General features: G+C 33.2%; 1 protein-coding gene across 6 annotated transcripts in view; it reads left to right on the top strand.

The window, feature by feature from the left end:
* Nol4 (nucleolar protein 4) overlaps positions 1-22,034 on the top strand; it is a 302,493-nt gene that overhangs the window by 124,912 nt on the left and 155,547 nt on the right. The gene's annotated exons all lie outside the window — the stretch shown is intronic.

Raw genomic sequence — 22,034 nt, forward strand, 5'->3', positions numbered from 1 at the left:
TTGCTGATAATTTAGCCTTTCTGTGTTTATGAAATATCCCTCTACATCGCTGGTACTACATTTTGTCTTAAAATCTATTGTGCCTGGTGCTCGTATAGCCACAACAGTTTTCTTATGTTTAGGGTTTGAATAGTGTACCTTTTCTTGTCATTTTATTTTTAACCTGTTTTTTTTAATATTTAAAATAGAGCATCTCTAAGGGATCCTATAGTTTTGTGTAGCCTCCCTCTACCCATGATATATATATATTCAGTCTGAAAATCTCTGCGTTTTAATTGGAGTATTTTTACTCTATTTTTTTTAGTAGTTGTCTGGGAATCTCAATATGTATCTATTTTATTTTAGCACACTTTGCATTTATACCTCACTACTTTATTTTTAATGTAAGAGTTTTAAAGTTATATATTTTCAATTCTCTTGCTATTTGTTTCCCATATTTTGCCTCTTCCTAATTTATAAATTCCATGTTTATATTACTATTTTTTTCTTTTATAAGTAGCCTTTAATAGAGAGTAGGAAATACAAAGGAATAGCCTTTTATATTTCCTACATTTTTACCAGTTCTTTGAGTTCTCCTAAGCTGACTTTCCATCTGGAATCATTTACATTTCTACTGAAGAATTTATCGTTTTTTATAGGGAAGATTCTACCAGTGACAAATTCTCTCAGATGTGGTTTCTGGGCTATGTCTTTATTTATATTCCTTTTTCAAGGACTTTTTTTTTTTCATTGATTAAAGAATTGTACATTGTAAACATTTTTTCTCAGTGCTTTAAATAATTGTGTTCCTTTGTACTCTTTGTTTCTGTGCAGTCAGCCCTCATCCTTATTGCAGTTCTCCTGTATATAATGTAGACGACCCTCTACCAAACAAATAAAAATAAGCAAAGGTTATTTATGCAGAGCTTACTATATAAAGAAGTCAGCCACCACCATTTGCATTTGGCAGAGACTGAAAGGCAGTCAGAAGAGTGAGAAGACTTTTAGTGATAAAGAGGATAAGCCTCCAGGTGTGCCCTGATTGGAGACTGTTGGCATGGAGAGCTGCAGGTGGGCTGACTAGACTACCAGGTGTGCAGAGAGCTTTTGGGGATGGATTCTAAGTCAGAAGGGGTCAGTTGACATGGGGGTCAATTATTTCAGGGGTTTTTGTTTGGCTTCAGAGAATAGTTGCTAGAGATAGTGGTCTGATCTTTTACAAATCGAACTTACAGAAATAGACTGTATTCCTGGACTGGTTACAGTGAATAACTGGTTGATTTCCAGGGCTGGTTGCTGTGGATTGTGGATTGAAGTTCTATTGTTGAACTTGGTCTAGCATTGTCCAATTGTACATTCAGCCTCTCAGTTATATGTATGTTGTCACTGTCTTCTTTTAAGATGTTATTTTAGCTTCAATTTTCAGCACTCTGCCTGTGTTATACTAGCTACATTTTAAAAATTCAGCTGAGACCTTGTTGAACTTTTTAGTTCTATGGATTGAGTTTTTTCATCAATTTTATCATGTTTTGGACACTTTTTTCCAAAATAATTTTGTTCCCGTTTTCTCTCTTTTCTTGTGTTAAGGTTCCAGTTGTATAACTGCATGTGTATTATTGACAATTATACCACAAATTGTTGATCATTTATTTTCTTTTTGGTTATATGTTTTTATAATCTTTCTTTCTCTAGTGGTTTACTTTAGATAATTTCAAATCTACTTTTCCTTTCTTTGCCTATGTCCAATCTTCTTTTAAGTCATCCAATGGATTTTAATCTCAGACATACTATTCTCCAATTCCACAATTTCTAATTGGCACATTTTTGGAGTTTCCAGTTTTGTCCTGATATACCCGCATCACTTAATCTAATATATCTATCTTTTCTGTCAATGAACGTACTAATTATTACCAGATTAAAGCCCAGCTTGCTCATTTCACTAACTAAATTATCAATGGACAGTCTTTTACTTATTTTGCTTCCCTTTCATTATAGATATTTTTTCTTCATGTATATCATACAGTTTTAGTGTATTCTGAACATTGCTATGAAAAAAAATAATTATAGTGATTTATTGTTTCTATCTACTTACCAAAAAATAAAATATTTTTCTTAGTGTAATTGTTAGGGTAAGGAAGTGACCATTTAAATTCCTCTTATGTCTGGGTCATAGTTTTAATGATATTGAGTTCATCTTTGATTTCTCAAGCCCCTGTCCTCCAAGCTAGCACTACTATTAAAATATTGTCAGTCCTTGGATAGCAAAAAGATTTTCTTTGTGTTTTCAGTTCTCAAATATGTTTCTTCACTATGGGAATCAGGTTGGAAAGGGTTTTGTAATATAATGACTGCAAGAATGCTCAGAAATAAGTAATTTCTTTCTCCATTGTTCCTTCTTCACTGTTTTCTTGTTAAAATCTGGAAAGGGGGAGGAAGTATAATGAATTGATGTAGTAACATATTTGTTTTTGCATTTGTGGCTATTTTCAGTTTTAAGCCATTCTGTCAGAGCAAATTGTCATTATTCTGACCCCTCCTTGTCTCTGCAAAGCCCCTCCATCCTCAGCAGGCCTGTTCCTCCATTGTCTATACACGCTGTGCACCACTTCCTCATGTGGAAGCAGTTCTTTTCTTCCCTCCTCAGTTTCCTCCTATTTCACTCACTTTTTTCACAATTTTCCTTATTTCTCTCCTCTCTTAACTTTAGTGCATTGTACCTCAATCTTTAAATATTTTACCTTTTCTATATATACTCTATTCATGATGCTGTTTTGACTTATGCCTTTAAATCCCATCTGGAGTCCAGCGATGAGTTATATTTGTGTCTCTAAATGAGACCTCTACTTTTAACACCAGATTTATATAACCAGCTGCCTATTTGACATTTCCATTTGGACATTAAATAAATAAATTAATACATTCCAAACTGAATTTCTCAACATACAGTAATAAAATGATTAAATTAAACTTGCTCCACCTTCAATTTTTTTTCCACCTTGGAGATCATCATCCTTGTTGCTCAGAACCAAACATCTGGAGTTATTCATGACTTCCTTCTTTTTCTAGTACTCATCATTCTGTCTACCAGAGAATAATGATGGTTGTTCTTTCTATCTTCAAAACATATCCAGAATCTGAACACCTATCTGCACTTCTAAATCTATTACCCTCATTCAAACCACCAACATCATTTTCCTAGTTTATTAAAATAGCCCCATATCTGTATTTCCTGCTGCCACGCTTGTCTCCATCTCTACCTATATTCTCACCCAAGATGATCCTTTGAAACCATGTCAGATTATGTAGCTCTTGCTTGAAACCCCTTAGTGGCTACCCTACCTTTTAGTGCAAAATTTAAAGTCCAATAAATAGCACAACCATATTCCTCAAACATGCCAGGAATATACTGACTTTAGACGTCTTGGTAATTATTGTTAATTTTACCTAAAATTTCTTTTATCTTCATTTCCTGTCCCATGGTTTCCATCAAGCATATGCTCAAATATCATCTTCTCAGTGAGGGCTTAGATGATCACTTAATTTAAATTGAAAATTCTCTATACCTCTCCTGCTTTATTTCTCTTTTTAATACTTACCTTCTTCTACTATGTCACTAACTTTAGCATTTCATTTCTTTTCTTTCCACCACTGGAATACAGGTGGAATGGAAAGGTTTCCCTATTTTGGTCATGTTCTATCCACAGCCTGTCTCCCACTTAGAAGCTACTTAAAAATATTTTAACACACTGGTAGCTGATATTTTGTCATTGATTCACATTGCTATCTTGAGCTCTCTACACTATCACAATCTAAGACGAAGAGCTTTGTTTTATAGTGACCCCTTGGTCCTTCCAGATCATTCTGTAATATTGATTATATTAGAGTTTTAACATTATTCTTACAGATACAATAGCAAACATAATTTTCTTGAACAAAAGTTAGATGTCTACTTAGTTAAAGGAACATATGTTTAACATTCTCCTTCAAAAAATGTTTTACACATATTAAAGCACTTTTCAAATATAAGGCATTACAATGTTTTGCACAGTAGACAGCTTTGGAAAGCTTTAGTGCCGATTTGACATGCCAACTCTTGACTAGTCACAATAGGCTGCATTTAAAATTTGGGGGTCTACAATGTAAGTGAAGTTTGAACATTCAAATTATATGTAAATACTTGAATATTTTTGTAACAAAGTTTGAAAGTATTTTCCCTTGATAGCAAATTTAATATTTTAAATCATAGTGAGGTCTGTGATTATGTGCTATATTTTAATCAGGTGTAGACTCTTAAATAGTTGGAAAAAAAACATACAAAAATTAAAAATAGCTGCTCATAATTTAAGGATGAAAATAAAAAACTTTGTATTTTAATGTAATAAAATGATGAAATATTTAGAGAGTTGTTTGATAATTCTCAAGAGTGAGTGAATCATATGTAATATGAATTTTTACAACATAATTTCATAGTAAATAAAAAGGGGTATCTCAAATTTGCTTTCTAAATTAGATTAATTATTCATGTTAATATGTGGAAAATCACACAAATATTACTTTGAACCTCTGATTTCAAATTATTGTTTTTACTGTTAGAATATATACTTGAAATCAAGTCCTCCTATGAAACTGCTTATATTTTTAGATATTAGCAATTCTCTAGTCAAACTCTTAGTGCTGTATTTTGAAAATCCATATAAATATTTAAAACCTCTCCAAGCATAATAACTATATGTTTTTAATGGCAAAGATTTTGTGTTTCTACTTTGTTTTCTAATAAATGGAAATTTCCTCTAATATTCAACCAAAGTTCTCAGTTAAGTCAAAGAAACAAGTGTTCTAAAAATTCCCAGAATTTACTTACTGCTTCATCTCCTATCAAAGGTTTCTAGGTTCCTATAATCTGAACTCGGTAGTTAATGAATTACTCAAAGTTTTAAGTTATTGTTTTTTTCTAGGTGAAAGGAGACATGTGTATGTATGAGTTTGCTAATTAATAAAAACAGAATAAAATTCATCATAAGTTCATTGAACTTTATAATATATAGATAAAACAATGAATTAAAGAACTTTTGGGGATCTCATTTACATGCTGAAATTCTTGTTAGAGGTACAAATGATAAAAAAATGTGTACATTTCAGCCTAAAAAAAAGTAAAACCTCTTTGCTTTTGATAAAACTATTGAGTATTCACTAATTGTTCACATTTTCAATGTCTGGATTTTAGAATGTATTGTGACATCATTTAAACTTCCATGAAATGTAGGGAGGGCACATTTAATTGAACGAGTAGTAGAAACCATTTTTTTTTTTTTTTTTAGTTGTAGTTGGACACAACACCTTTATTTCCCTTGTTTATTTTTTTATGTGGTGCTGAGGATTGAACCCAGGGTCTCCCATGTGTGAGGCGAGCGTTCTACTGCTGAACCACAACCCCAGCCCCAAGAAACCATTTTTTTGAGAGTTAGCAAGCTGTTATTAATAATTGATTACTTGAATACTGTAACTTCCAAATAAAATTAATGTTACCTGTCATGGTTGCACAAATGTATTTATGAGATGATTGGGGATATTTAAGACAATGAGCTAAATTGCGTATGTATTCTCTTTCAAGCATTTGATATTCCTTCTAACACTTCTTAAAATTGCATCTGAGCTAGATTTCTGTGCTAGTTTCTAAATATGATTACACTCCTTTATCTCCTGAAGAATACAGTGATAGTCTTATTTGGATAACACTTGGTTTTCTAGTTGATTGCATGCTCTTATTGAATTGGTTTAATAAAACAGAATATTTTTGTATATTTTGTTATCTATTGCAAGAATAAATATTGCATACTTTTTCTCAGCAAAAAATAAGATGCATAAATTATAAATATGTTAAAAATACCATGTGGAATAAAATTCATGGTTTTTGAAATTTTTATACATTAGGATGATCATAGTAAGCTTCTTTGTTTAGAAAATATGGAGTATATTTGGAAGATTTTTAAGAGTAGAATCAGCTTCTTCAGTTCTGGGGAAATCAGTGATATATAAAGCCAAACCACAGAAATGTATATAACAATTGACTTACATTGCTTTATATAATACTTTTGAATTATGTGTCACAATTTACAACTAAAGTATATGCATTGAATCTACTACCATTCACAGCATTACACATTTATTTAGCATTGAATTTTGAAGGGTAATTTTTATAACAGTAATGATCCAGGAGCATGAATTGGATATTTCATGACTTGGAATGCATACTAATCTTCAGGAAGAAATGTATTCTAGCATGTCATCTTTAAAGAACAATTCCCCATTACGAATGATTAGATGTCAGAATCTGCAATTATTACTGACAACACTTCAGATGAACTTCTGAAATAGAGGGTATAGGATCCAAGGGGTTTTTTTTTTGATATTGTGACATATCTGGAAGAAGGTCAAGGACATGTATCCTCAGGCTATATCCAGTCTCATATGATATAAAAAGGATGATCACAATAATATTGCATATGGTGTTAATGACAATTCTTTGTTGTAGTCTTCATTTTTCCTTATTCCTTGACACCCCATTCATTAAAATCTCCACAAATAAGAGAAGTCAGCTAAGGATAGATAGGTGATTCAAGTGGTTAAAATTAACTGCTTAATTTTCCTTGGATTCATTAGAGCTTTGAATAAGGCGTATCTTGCACCAATAAAAATATTTTGCATTTTATAAGCAACAGTGTGTGTGTGATGATTGTATCTTACATGTTATAATTGGCTTCTTATGATGGAATTTGTTTATAAAATATTAACTCATGAAACGTCTCTAATAGTTCAATCACACCAGTCAGTATATGACAAGGAAGAATAGATGTCAGTTTCTAACTGCGTAAAGGGAATTGTTTACTGTATGTTGGTGTCACCAACATAATGACTCTTTCATAGAACTTCTAACTAGTATTGCTTTTAAGCAAGATAATATTATCTTTGAGAGAAAATAATTCATCTTTAATATCCGTATATAGCCAGATTATATACTTAGTAATTGCCTCCATATAATAATACAGAACATATTGTCTGGAAGCAATAATTTTTGTTATATTTTTGTTTCATGTCATGGTTTATCAGAAGCATTTCTAGGCATTGTTTTATTGAGGTCTGACAGAAACTCCTTGAGGTATATAGCATTAGTTATGCCCATTTAACAGATATGAAACCCCAGGGTTGAAGACATGAATTCTATCCAACACTGTTTGTAAGTGCAAGAGCAAAAGCCTCAGTATACTTCCTTTTAACAACTGATCTTTTTTCTTTTACAAGAAAATTTTTGTTTTCAATAAAATATCACCAAAGTTTGATTCTGTAATTTCATTTATAGTACCGTAAATATATACTTTAGGGATAAGACGAATTGCCAATGAGCAGAAAATAAAAAAGATTATTCTAAGATATTGAGTAGTGGGATGATAAATACTAATGTGCCACTTTACTTATTTTGAGAAAGCAGAAAATCTGCCCAACAGTTACACCTGTAGGTGAATGTATTAGTAGGCTTTCTATCACTATAATAAAATTTCAGAAATAATTAACTTATAAGAAAAAAAGGTTTATGTAACTCACATTTCTGAAGCTTCCAGTCATTGTTTGTGCCTGATGTGAGGGAAAGGGATGAGAAGGGAGGGTGAGACTTGTGGTAAAACAAACCCACTCACCTCATAAGCCAGAAAACAGGAGAGGAATGGCCAAGGTCTTGCCATTCCCTCAAGGGCACATCCCAGTGACCTAAGGCTTCCCACCAGGTCCCAACTTCCTAATAGTTTCACAACTTCCCAGTAGCACTGCCTTAGGGCCCAGCCTGTGCCACATGGACGTTTTAGGAAGACTTTTATCCAGACTTTTATGCAATGCAGGCAGCCATTGTCCCCACTCTTTGGATGAGTGGTTCCGTGTTGCTTCTGGTAATGTCAAGGTTGCTGTCTTTTCAGTGTAACTTGTAATTTGATTACTCTTCTTGGTCAAATGAAGACCTTGGTCAGATGAAGATGTGAATATGGTTTGCCCTAAGCTGTTCATTTCATTTAGGTTCAGTTTTTCATCTTTTGTCCATTCCTATGCATGATTGAGGAATGAGCAAGAAGGAAAAGGTGTCAAAGATAAATGAATTTTATCTACACATTCAGAATCAGGAGTTTCAATACTAATAGAAAAAGCAATACAGCATCAATAGGTTCCTTCTCTTTGTACTACTGTGACATAAAGTTGATTGAATGATGAGTGGCATTTTGAATAACACACTTAAGGATGTCTAACCAGTTCTGTAAATTAACAATCTTTCTGTTTTGCAATTTTCATTTACTTCAGATATTCAAAACTGTTCATTCTGTGTATAGATAATTCCTTAAAGGAGTATGCACCATGATTTTTCACTTGCTACTATTAAAGTCCAAGTGAATTCCTTCTATGAAATTACTATTGACATGTTTCCATCCTCCTACCTATTTTAATTTTGATATATAAAACTGTATTGGATATATGAGTGAAATTGGATCTATCATTACTATTTTTGAAAAATCAGATGATTTCTACTTTGACGTGCAGCATAAAAATAAGATTAAATTTATCCCAGAAAATTTTCAAACTTCAAATGGGAAATGGCATGGAAATAATTGGTATTACCTCTGTAGCATATTACACGTTTAGGAAGAAATGGTCATGCTCTACATTTTTGGCTAATTTGTAATTTTCCAGCAGAGATTTCTAAGAAAGGTTTCTACTTGTTGAGATTCTTCCTCTTTTTTTCCTCTTAGGTGAGGCTCATGTACTTAATTGACATCTGAAGTTCATCATGTAGATAAATTTCTACAGTTCTCAAAAATATTTAACAAATCCCTTTCATTCTCCCCTGTTAAAATCAAATAAAATGTTCAATTTAAAGTCTCTCTAATAGAGTAGACCAAGCTGAAGACAGACTCTCAGAGGTGGAAGACAAAGTAGCCTGCCTAAAATGTTCAGACAGTATTAAAGAAAAAAATTGTGATCAGAACATACAAGAACTCTGGAACAACATGCACACATAAAATTTAAGAAGCATTAAGATCGAGGAGAACTGTGAACCACAGACTAAAGGGTTGGATAAGTTCTCCAGGGAAATAATAACAGAAGAAATTTTCTAAACTTCAGAATGAGATGGACATCCATCTGTAGCTCTTTTTTCTTCTGTTCTTTCAACTGAAACTTTTTGGCAATTATTAGTATGATGGACTTTGATATTTGTCATTTCTTCAATTCTTACTTTCTTCCTTTGGACATTTTTCTTATGTAGTTTTATTTCACTTTTTTTCATGTTCTGCTTTATCTTCCTATCTTGGCAGACTTACTGTCATTTTTGGTATATATCATTCTAAATATTACATAATTAATTCCTTTGGTAATTAAAGAGAGAGGTAGCTCCTATAACATCACTGAAGAAATTGTAGCAACTATGATCATGTTAACTGCCTACTGATCAGTTTTTTCAAATATTATTAGAAATACAAGTACTTAAGACCTAATTCCTTTACTCCAATAAACTTATAAGTTTGGTGATAAAAATATTATGCAATATGTAAATAGAAGAAACATCTTCTAAAATCAACTGGCTATTCTTACTCTAGTTTTTGCATGGTTCTTAGGAGTTCTTATACCATTAATGGGAGCTGATGGAAACAACAGACTCATCCTCCCTTTGTCACAACTCAGTAATGTTATTCTATTGATGTTAGATGTGCCTTGATAGAATGAATTTAGCCAGATCAATCTTGGACATTTTGGGAAACACTGCATGCCCCAGCCACCATCTGCTAAGGTCATCTTGTACATATTATTTCCTTCCAAAGAGCTCCTGTGCTATCTTCACTGAGAACCATAGTAACGAACAAAATGGAAGAGCGCTTCTCTTTTTCTACACGACTTGGCCTATAGGATTTGAATGTTGGCAATAACATCTCCTTATGTTTTTCTTATTGACCATATGTTGAAAGCACTATTAAGACCAATTTAATCATTCAACACTAATTCTGCAAACATATTCTTTCAAATATCTATTATGAATTAATAATAAGCTAAATACATGTAGGTACTCTTAGTTCTTAATTGTGTTCTTTCTGACATTTTTTTTATCTTGTAATATTCAAGTGAGGGCTTCGTGGCTATTTTATTATATATAAACCTTACAGTTTTTCTCTCTGAGAAACTCAGCCCAATTAGGGCTTATCAGCCTCATACATTCCTTTAATTTGAACTTATATTTTCTGGAGGAAATAATACTGAATGTCTGAGAAATAAATACCTTTGTGACTTGGATTAAGTTGTACAGCAAGGCAGGAAAGATATCTTTCTGCATTTTCACAGTACCTTTATTCTGAAGAGGTCAGGATATTTCATATGCATTATCTCATTTCCATCCACAATTTTCTTCTGCAGTCTTTGCCAAAACACAGAGATGTAAAATTTCTTGCCTCAGGTTATGCAGACACCAGATATATACCTTCTGTAACTCCTAATTTTCTCCAAATTCTCATTTCACAATATGTCCATTTCTTTCTAAAATAATGAATGAATTCAACCAAAAAGTACTGAACAACTGCTCTTAGCAGTTAATTTATCCCTAGGTATGTGGGATAAATCCAAATAGGAAAACAAAACCAAAACTCTCTCTTGTATCTCATATTTTTATTAACTAATATTTTAATAAATTGAAAAGGGCTATCAAGGAGACAGACAATAAACACGTAAATTAATGGCATACACTGTTTCAGTAAAAACAAAATGCAATGGAAAAATGAAATAGTGAGGAGGAAGTAGTGTAATATGTAAACCAGTTAAGCCGATTGGTATAGAAATCATCCAAGTTCCCAACTATGTAGAATAATGTCATTAAAAAGTGGTTATAAAATGAGAAGTGTAAAAAACAAGACTGTGTTTTTATATATTCAAATTTATGAGAAATTGATTCATTAATTTAATTCAATAAACATTCATTGATAAACACTCAGTACAATGTACTGTTCTAATGCACATCTACTGTCAAACTGTTATGACACTAAGAGACAAGGTATTCTGTTTACTTACTGCTGCATGAAAATACGGTTCCAAAAACTGACAATTGAAAATACTTTGTAAATTTGTGATTGGCAGAGTTTAGTTGATGGTTCTTCTGCTTCTTCTGAGGTTGTCTGGGGCGGCAATCCCCTCTGAGGTTTTGACCCGCCAGAACATCATTCTTGCCATGTATAAGGCCTCTTTCCCTTCATGTGGTCACTCTGCACATGGTCTTTCTGGCAGTTCAGAGGTCATTACTGACACCCTATCTTAAGATTGGGTCCAGAACTCATACAAGTTCCCCATTTCTACATTCTATTGGTTTAAGGGAATCCCAGGTCAGCCCAGATTCAGGAAAGGCAATTCACAAGGGGAACATTATGGGATGCATGGAACATTTGGAGCCATTTTTAGAAACTTGCAATCCCAGGAGACAGTGCTTATACTATACACAGATACTGTGTGAACACTGAAGAAGAGCATCTGTCAGACTGTCAGCATTCATGTGTGGCTTCTAAGAATAAGAGGATGCTGAGCTACATCTTAAAGAAATAATCAGAATTATCCAGTGAATAAGAAATAGAAGAGTGTACCACAGAGAAAGAGAGAGATAGAGGGAAAATGAGATATAGACAGGACATGGTATCAGAAGAGAGTTTGGTATGTCCAGAGAATTCCAGTTATTTAATATAAAAAAAAGTTATTCCCCTTTTGGTACATTCTGTAAAGAGCACCAGAGAGGAAGGCGGGTTTTGAACCAGGAGTTTTGCATACCTAATATGTGCTGTGAGGATTAAATTTTATTAAATATCTGATCTATCTTCCTATCTATTTACACATATTAGGTCTGTATAAATGTGCATCATAATATAATAGGTCATTTCTAACAATGGTTTTGCCATGATGATTCCAATAAAGGGTGATATTTGCATTTGACAAGGACATCTTTGGGCACATCCCATAGAATGGATTATGAAGGTAGAGACTGAAGAATAATCAGTGTGATGACTTTCCAAGTCAATAGAAAAGACATACAGTTGGCAGAGGCTATGGAGACAGAGCTGAGAAGAAAAAGGAATTATAAGTTAAACTTCCCATATTTTAATTTCATTCTTTAAAAATCTAGTAGTTCCTTTATTTAATGGTTCAATCATTATTGCAATGTATATGTTCATATTTTTGTAGGATCCCTAATATTCAAGTACTGTGATAGAAACTGTGATACCCAGGAGTGAGATAACTTTTATATTCAGGAAGCTCAGAGTTTATTTATGAAGATTATAATATTGATGATAATTACAACGTGACAAGTACTTGTTAGCTGTTGGCACATAAGAGTGTCATTTTACCCAGATGGTTAACATCTTGGAGCGTTTCCAGGAAAGGTTAGTTAAGACTCAAACAGGCCAGGGGAGAGAGAGTGAACATGCAAATCTGGAGATGTCAGAGGGCCTGTTATAAGTGAGAAGCTGGATAAACCTCAGCATCATTATATCCAGAGCGTAGCATACAAGAAAGGGGATGAGAGAGATGTTACTCATTAGGAAGTTGACTGGAAAATTTTCAATGATGGGAATCGATAGACACCAAAGCCATTTACCATTCCTGAAATTGTGCTCTGCATTTTTTTAATACAAGGAGTTCAGAATAATAATAGAACTTTAAAGATAAAGATATGTAGACAAAACTGTTAATAATGTGCAATGTGTGGTAATTAATGTTAACTTTTATAAATAGTATTTTATACCCACTCACTTTCTCCATAGCAATATACAATTAGAGTGGAGAGGTAGAAGACATGGTTCTTACTCTCAAGAAACTTTAAAGTGCTTTTTTCCTTCATGAGGTATTCCTAGGTCATTCAATGCATTTAATCATACATTAATTTATATTTAACAGATTGCCTGATGTAGCATATAGCCAGTTAATTTCGCAAGTGTTGCTTATTGCTATTGCTATTAATAAAGACAATTTATAGATCTTTGGATGTAGAGCAAGAGCAGATGCCATCAATGTGCAATTTACACAGACACCTGAAATTCTGATTCATTCTCATTCTTTTCTTAAAAAATATTTTAGCTGTACATGAACACAATACCTGTATTTATTTATTTATTTACTTACTTACTTTTATGTGGTGCTAAGGATCAAACCTATTGCCTCACATATGCTAGACAAGTGCTCTACCACTGAACTACAACCCCAGCCCTCCATTCTCATTCTCGGACACAGATTTGATTGAGGGCTTGGCCAGATCAGGATAGTAGCAAAGGACTTTTCAGTTTCACCTAGGCCTGATCTTAGAATTGCAATGCTGCAGACAGAAATGATGTAATTTTGTAATACAATGGCATTTTTACTTGTGTATGAGGTGAAGAAATCAGGTGGCAAAACTATTATCATGAAAATATGTACACATGTGCACTGAGGAGAAGAAAATGCACATAAATACATGTACTTAGGGTAGATTTCTTGAGATTATTCAGAAATCTCAATGATGTAAAAACCTCTGTCTTAGGATAACACCAGACTTCAGATTAGTCTTAGAACTGCTTTGTTTTTAAAACTTTCAGCAGGACACATCAGAGTTTATGAAGCATGCTAGGACTGTACCCCTATGCCTGAAGCTAAATCGTCAGCAAATCATCCTGGGTCAAAGAAAGTCATGCATTCTACCAAGGCCTTTTGAATGTTACTTCCCACTGCTAAGTGACTGTCATCTTAAAGCACTTCTTAATTGGTTGGTTAAAATTAAACTTTCATTGAGTGATATAAGTAAGATGGTGTTCCAGGTCCTTGATTGCCCTTGGAGACCTTGAGTTAACAATACATTAATCAGAATACCTTTTTGAGAACTCTAAAGAGCAGTTGAGAAACAGCAACCTCAGGCCAATGCAAAACCAAGAAGGGATACTAGAAAATTTCTGAGTATTTTGCCTGCTCATATCTCTGTCTGTATTCAGTGTAATATGATACCCGAAGAGAGAAACTCCTCCTTCAGGATAAAAACAAGTGAGTAGACCATAATTCACATATTTTGTTTACCTGGGACCTACGCAAGGGGTAGGTTTCTGTTTTGCCTTGTTCAAAGAATGAATGGGGACGGTGGCATAGTTTGGAAGCTACTAAAAATCAGAGGCAAATGGCATGAAACAGGTAAACAAAATATGTGAATTATGGTCTACTCACTTGTTTCTATCCCGAAGGAGGAGTGTTCCAGTGAAAGTGGTTTCTTTCTTTGGGTAGCATGTTACACTGAATACAGACAGAGATATTAGCAGGCAAAATGCTCAGAATTTTTCCAGTATCCCTTCTTGGTTTTGCATGGGCCTAATGCTGCTATTTCTCAATTGCTCTTTAGAGTTCTCAAAAAGGTATTCTGATTAATGTATTGTTAACTCAAGGTCTCCAAGGGCAATCAAGGACCTGGAACACCATCTTACTTATATCACTTTGAGCTGCCAAGCTGCAGAGATTCTGGATTTGTACAGGCAGATACCAGGGAGTGTAAGAGATAATCTGTTTCAGAGAAGAAATAAAGTTGCTCAGGGAACTTAAGATAGTTCAAGGCACATTCACATACCCAGAGTATACACATCTACAGAAAGCATTTTGCAAGTCCAAGAATGTATAGCTGGGCTGACTGATGATCATCTCTTGCATGAAGCCAATTCATAAAAACTGAGACACGTGGACGTTTTTTTCAAATTTTCAAGTCTCAACAGCAATATCATCAACATCACAAAATATACAAAGAAACAGAAACATGGCTCACTCAAATGAACAAAACAAAATATCTTACACAGACCCTAAAGAAACAGATCACTGAATTTTCTGACAATTTAATAGAACTGTGTTAAAGATACTCATTAAGCTCACGGCGAACACAGCTAGACAACTGAACAAAAATTTTGAAAACAATATATGAACAAAATGAGATTATCAACAAAATACTTTTGTAGTTCTTTAACTTCTGGAGGCAAAAAAAATATAACTTGAGTTGGAAAATCCTCTAGAGGGGTTTAATAGCAGACTTGATTAGACAGAAGAAAGAATCAGTGAAGTGGAAGACGGGTCATCTTAAATCACTCTGTAAAGGAGCAAAGAGAAGAAAATTGAAGACCATCAGGCAGATCAATATACCAATTATTGGAATTTCAGAAAGAGAAAAGAGAGAAAGTAGCAGAGTTTATTTGAAGAGAAAATGCGTCCCCCCTCCAAAAAAAAAAAAAAAAAATCCCCAAACCTGAGAAAGGAAATGAACATACAAGTTCAAGAAGTTCAGCCAACTCTAATTAGGTTAAACCCAGAGATTGACACCAAACTGCTGAAGGTCAGAGAATCTTGAAGGGAACAAGAGAAATAAGACTCAGTATGTATACAGTAGCTTCTACAAGATTATCAGATCTCTCAGCAACTTCCTCACAGTTTAAGAGCAGTGGGATGGTATATTTAAAGTGTTGAAAGAAAATGCTTCCAACCAAGAATACTGTATCCTGCATAACTTCCTTCAAAAGTGAAGAAAAAAATTAAGATTGTATCAGATAAATGAAAACCAAGAGAGTTCATTTTATTTATATGCTCTGTAAGACATAATAAAAGAAATCCTTCAGATTAAACTAAAAAGATACTAGACAGCAATATGAAGCCATAGGAAAATATGTTTTCCAGTAAAAGTGAATACTTAGGCAAATATATTATTGTAATTTTGGCTGTAGGCACATAAGAGTGTCATTTGTCCACAAATTCACTTTTAATTCTTATATGGAATTTAAATGACCCAAACATAAATAATATGTATACATGCTAATGGGCACACAGTAAAAAAAAGATGTATTTTAGGATATTAGTCATATAAACTTGGGGGTATAAGGAGTAGAAATTTCTGTATGTGATTGAAGTTGTTACCAATTTAAAATAGAATGTGATAACTCCAGTATTTCATGTAATTACAATAGTAACTACCAAGAAAATATCTAGAACATAACAAAAATCAATGGAATCAAAGCACCACTACTGCAGGAATCAATGAAACACAGAGAAGGCAGTAAGAGATGAAAGGAAGGAAAAAAGAGCTGCAAGACACACAGAAACCAATGAACAAATTGGCAATGGTACACCCTTCCCTTTATCCATAATTATTTTAAATGTGAATAGGTTAAACTCTCTGATCAAAAGATAAAATTGACTGAATAAATTAAAAAAGAAAAATTCAGGATCAAACTGTATTCTGTCTGCAGAAGACTCACATTAGATATAAAGATGCACCTAGATGGAATGCTAAAGTGGGAAACAGATGTTCTATGCGAATGGCAACCAAAGGAGAACAGCAGTCCTAACAGTCCTATCATAATATCTGACAAAATAGACTGTAAGACAAAAATGCTGTCAAGACATAAGAACAACTTTACACAATGATAAAAGGGTCAATTCATGAAGAAGATCCAGCAGTTATTTTACGTATACACTGTTCAATATCAGAGCTCTCACATTTGAAGCAAATATTGACAGAGAAGCAGATAGCAACACAATTATAGTAGAGAGTCTAATATCCCGTTTTCAATTATGGATAGAACAACCAAACAAAGGTCAGTTAAGGAATCAGATGACTTGAACAACACTGTAAACCAACTGAACTTAACAGACATTTACAGAACACTCTAGACATTCGTCTTGAGTGTGCATGGAATATTCTTTGTAACAGAAGTTTCATTAGGCTACAAAACAAGTCTGAGAAAGTGTAGAAAGAGTGAAATCACACAAAGTACACAGCATTTGATAACAGTTATCTGATTTCAGCAAAGAATTTGCTTATACCACTGACAATCAAATGAATTTCCAATATTTACCTTCTATATTACACTTTCATAATACACATAAACTAAAACCACAAAGCAACATTCATGTTGAAGTACACTTGACTGTCAGTTGATGAAGCCATATGTTGCCTACAGATATGATAGTTCAGCAAATATCAATGAGGGTATTCAAGGAGAATCAATCTGCCATATGGAATTCCCAGTAGAGCATCGTATATTCTATTAATATTCATAAATTGTATGTTAATCATACTTTGTATCAGTGAAATTTATAATATTGAACCTCAATTTTTGAGCACATCATTGATATAATTTTCTTTTTCCTACATATTTGTAACATGCTTTTCATGCATTTAACTCAGTGTTTCCACCTATTCATTCTCTGTTGATCTATATTCCAGCTCCTAATCCTATCTTTCTGTTATTGATTATAAAACCTTCCTATTAAATGATTAATTGTAATTAATTCATATTTTAAGTTCTTGGATGTCCATTTTATTCTATGTTATAGATTCAGGTTCTGGTGAAATCCCCTCTTTTCATGTCTACTCTAAAATAGGCTAATCACAGTTACTTTGAAGACAGTTTCTAATAACTCTAATACTTGGGTTATATATATATGTTTATTTCCATTGTCTATTTTCTGTAATCTGTTTTCTTATTATCTTGCTTCCATTTTTTGATATGCCTTGTAATTTTTTTATTAAATTCCGCATGTTGTATGTGAAAAAATAGTAGAGGATCTTGGTAAAGATATCTGGCTCAGAGAGTTTCCCTAGTAGGCATGATCATCTGAATCAAATCAAGTATTGAACTAACTTGAGGCTGGATTTTAGATCTTATAATAAGCTTCCTTCTCCGTCTGCTTTTCATCTACCCTTTAGGTCTAACCTACTGGAAATTCCAGATGAGAGCCTGAACTGTTTTCAAAAATACTTCCCTGGTGATAATCCTTGCCTTTTTAAGTTCAGTTCCAAAGTAAGACTGCAGTAAAAAGTACTTTCTTTTTTGTTTTTTAATTCATTCACTCTTTTTTTTAAAGCAATTTTCTGCTAATCTTCTTTGCCTTTTGTTCTGTAGCTATCATTTTCAATCTGAATTCCATTGTGTTTTTTCTCTCTAGCATTATGAGATTTCCAAATTTCCTTTTTTCTCTTCCTCTTAGCAAGATATATTCAAGTTCTCGTGTCTTATCTGTCTTGTCTCCTTCCACACCAAAATTGGTGTTTGCCCTGAGGAGGGTGTTACTTACAGAATGTTGGTTCACATTTTTCTGATTTCCTTCTCTTAGGGAACTTGGGGCTCTCAAATCCTGGTAGCCTCACAGCTGTCTGAAGCCTTAGAACATTTCATGCATGAATTTTTAAAAATTTCTCTGGTTATTTTAAACAGAAATATTGGCCTACTCCAATCTATTTTATTATGGTTTCATCTACATGTTCATTAGGTGATTCCATATGTCTACCTCCTATATCAGAACAAAGATGTCTCCTATATGTTTTCATAACATCCTATGCATAATTTTATCAAAATAGTACTCTAAATGGTTAAGGCTTGTGTACTTATAGGTCTCTGCTGCTGGACCTTAAACTTCTAGATGTTAAAAAACTGTCTTATTTTTCTTTGCATTCCATATGCTTAGAATGTAATTGCTACTGAATAAATGATTGTGTAATAAATAATCTATAAGTTGATTTCTGGGCCAAGTAGTATGTCATTTATCTGGCAGAAATTCCAAAGTTTATTTCCCTCTATATGTAAGTTTTTACAATCTCTCTCACTTTCTTCCAATATTTTTATAAATTTTTTAAAAAAATTTAAATCTTTGACCCATCTGGAATTAATTTTGTTTTTCAGTATCAAGTACAGTTATAATTACATTACTCTAGTTATTTTTTTCCTCTCAGGAAAATAAGAGTGTCCAAATAAGGGCAATTTACTTTTAAAGATCAACCATATATTATTTACATTATTTTATTTGCTAGAATAGCATGTTTTTTTAATTGAAAGCAATATTTTCCAACAATGTAAACCTGTAATGTTCAATTATCAGACACATTTATTGCTCTTCTGACATATTTCATTCTTCTTTAGATGTTCCCTATTCATTTTGTTTTATTAGGTGTTAAATAGAGAGGGTTCAGATAAATACTTTTTTAATATACAAGAAAAAAATATTTACATATATATTTTTAAATGTCCTGGTTAGAATTAGGCCACTCCCTCTATGAAGTCTTCCGTGATCCTTTTGTGAAGAGTGACTAATCTCCTTCATATCACCCAGAATCTTTTATTATGGCTCTTTTATAGCATAGTGATCTAAGCCTTTGTATCTTAACATCTACCATAATATCTACAGAAAGAGTTGCTAAATAAATTTTCCAAGTGATGTTATTTTCTTGTAAAACTAAAAAGATTATGTTGTTTATATTCAATTATAATTCTATTTATTGTAGTCCTGAGGTATTGTTCAGCAGATGGTTCTTCAAATTGGTATACAAGAGGGTGACATTGTAAAATTTACTTCATTTAGTTCTTGACTAGATATCAGTGTATTTATTTATTAAAATTTGTAAGCCCATGATAAATATCTATATAGATGGGTTCATTCTTCTAATATTTTTTAGAATTTTAAAATATTATTTATTTTAGTAGATATTAAAATCATAGAGATGATATGAAAAATAATTTTCAAAATGTACTGCAGTGTACTCTAATGTAGACATCGTATTTGAAACAGAGGTCTTTAAAATCCTAAAATTACCTATTGTTTATACAGTATTTTGTATATGTCAGATACTGTTAGAGAGATTTGTGTATACTTACTCCTTAGGTTCTCATAAAAATCTCATGAGATATAAGTACTATTGTTTTTTCCATTTTGGTGGTGAGGAAACTGACACAGAGATTAGCAATGCAGTCTGTCAGTAGAGTCAGTATTCAGTGTCAGCCTAAGGTGTAGGGACTATGCCCAAGACTTTCCATAAAAGGTAGCTTTTGATTCACTTACTGCTCCCCTTGCATTGAACTCTACTATCTCAGAAGTTTTTCCTCAGACCTGCCTACCGGATAATCCTTATGTAAGTCAGCTTTTCGTTACCACAACAAAATACCTGAAGTGACTTCATTATAAGGAAAAAGGGTTTATTTAGCTTACAGTTTTGGTGGTTCAGAGGCACCTACATCAGCTCAAGCGTGGTAAGGGCAGCATCCAGGATGGAGGCACATCATGTTGGGGTATGTGTCAGAGCAAAATGACTGGTCACAGCTCCAAACAGAACAGAGAGAGAAGACAGTAGGTGTGGGCCCATAATCCCTTTAAAGGTCATATCTCCAATGACCTCAGGACCTACTATAAGGCCCCACCTCTGAAAGGGTCTTCTACCTCTCAAAGCCATTATGCTGGGGTCCAGGCCTTTAATATATGGGTTTCAGTGGGCATTTAAAATATAAACCATAGCAGTCCTTACAAATTTTTTGAGAAAAATGCTATTTTCCCTGCTGTTCCTATTTCTATTTCCTCTAAGGCAAATGATATTATAATTTATTGGATGTACTGATTATTGCATTGAAAATGGGGGCTTATATAAATAATGTTTGATGTAGCTTATGAAAATTCTATTTTATATAATGTTGCATAAAATTATATATTTTATATAAAATTATAAAGCTCTTAAATAGCTTAGACTAGGGATTTCTATTTTCATATAACCTTAACTGGTTATAATTCACTTTCAAAATTCAAATGTTAAGTCATGGCACACTCAGAATGACCTACTTTAGAAAACTTTCTTTACAAATAATATTGTCTTCTTGTGGGGAGAAGGATCTGGAAAATACATAATGATTGATCTCCAGGTAGTCAGTCTTAAAGGGATAGCAGATGGTAAACATTACCTATTAAAGCAGGAAATTATTTCAACATTTTTTAAGCTAAGAAATTCTTTAGAAATAAATAATTCTGGTTGGTTGATTTTGAAAGTATACCATATGCTGTTTACATGTTTTGGCATTTATCCAGTCTCCCTGAAGATGAGAGAGAATTTTTTTTTTTTGAAAAGCCCTTTTACTAATTAGATAATAATGAACATAATGAAAACAGGTGCTATAACTTTTTGAATTATGAGAAGGTATCATCAGAAAAGCTTTGGAAAGAGGATTATGAGGGAAAAAGTGATCTGCAGTTAAGATATAATGAAGTGGATACCTGTGAATCATAGAGATATATATACTAGGGCACACATTAGAAAAAATTAACTGCTGTTTTTTTTTAATTTGAATAGAAACAACAAACACAAATCAAGATGAGTTTTAAAATGCTCCCTGTGCACTGTATGTGAACTAATAAATGTAAATACATGCATTAGATGCAATATTGAATTCTGGTTAATATCTTTTCAAACATATTAGGATGATAACTAAGAAGTCAGTCAGGATACCTGGGTTATTGTGCCAGAAGTCCAATAAGATAGTGAATCCATCTAACCTATAAATCCCGTCACCTCTGAGTGACAGCAGCACTCGTCAAAAGTCCTCTTTTCCCTCTCAAAAGGATAGATATGGATGATGTAGATTATATTGCTTCAGCCACAAAGGAGAGTAATTACAGCCAGTGGGGGAAGGGTAGTGTGTATTCGTAATAGCAGCTACTGACATGAAGACTCAGAAATGGGACAAATAATGGAGAAATCAAGAGGTAAAAAGACAGGGCAACTCACTGTTGAAAACCTGCCTCAGAGTGGCATGGTAAACAGACCTCCGCTGCTGAGAAAGGAAAAGTTTGCCTGCCCTGTATCTTTCCTTTCCAGTGAAAGAGATGTCCATGTTTGAAGAGCTGGAATATTGCTGAAGAAAATGAATGTTTAAAAATAGTACACAGAACTATTAAGAGGCATTAATAACTCTTTACAATATGTAATAATGTATTTGTTTATTTAATTTCCAAAAAAATGTAACTGCTTTGTATAAAAATAATTTATAAAATCTGTTCTCATACAATATGACCTGATACTACATCTCTTCTGCTACTGCATAGGCACTTAAATTCCACTTATGATTATTTTTCTAAATGATTAGTGCTTATTGTGATTATTCTCTGGCTAATGTATGTATGCAAAATGTGGCTGCAGGGATTTGCTTTTGTTAGCATATCCCCTCCCCCACCCTGAAACCTCAAGG

The sequence above is a fragment of the Marmota marmota genome, unplaced genomic scaffold (genome assembly GCF_001458135.2).
Source record: "Marmota marmota marmota unplaced genomic scaffold, marMar, whole genome shotgun sequence".
In the NCBI taxonomy this organism is placed as follows: Eukaryota; Metazoa; Chordata; class Mammalia; order Rodentia; family Sciuridae; genus Marmota; species Marmota marmota.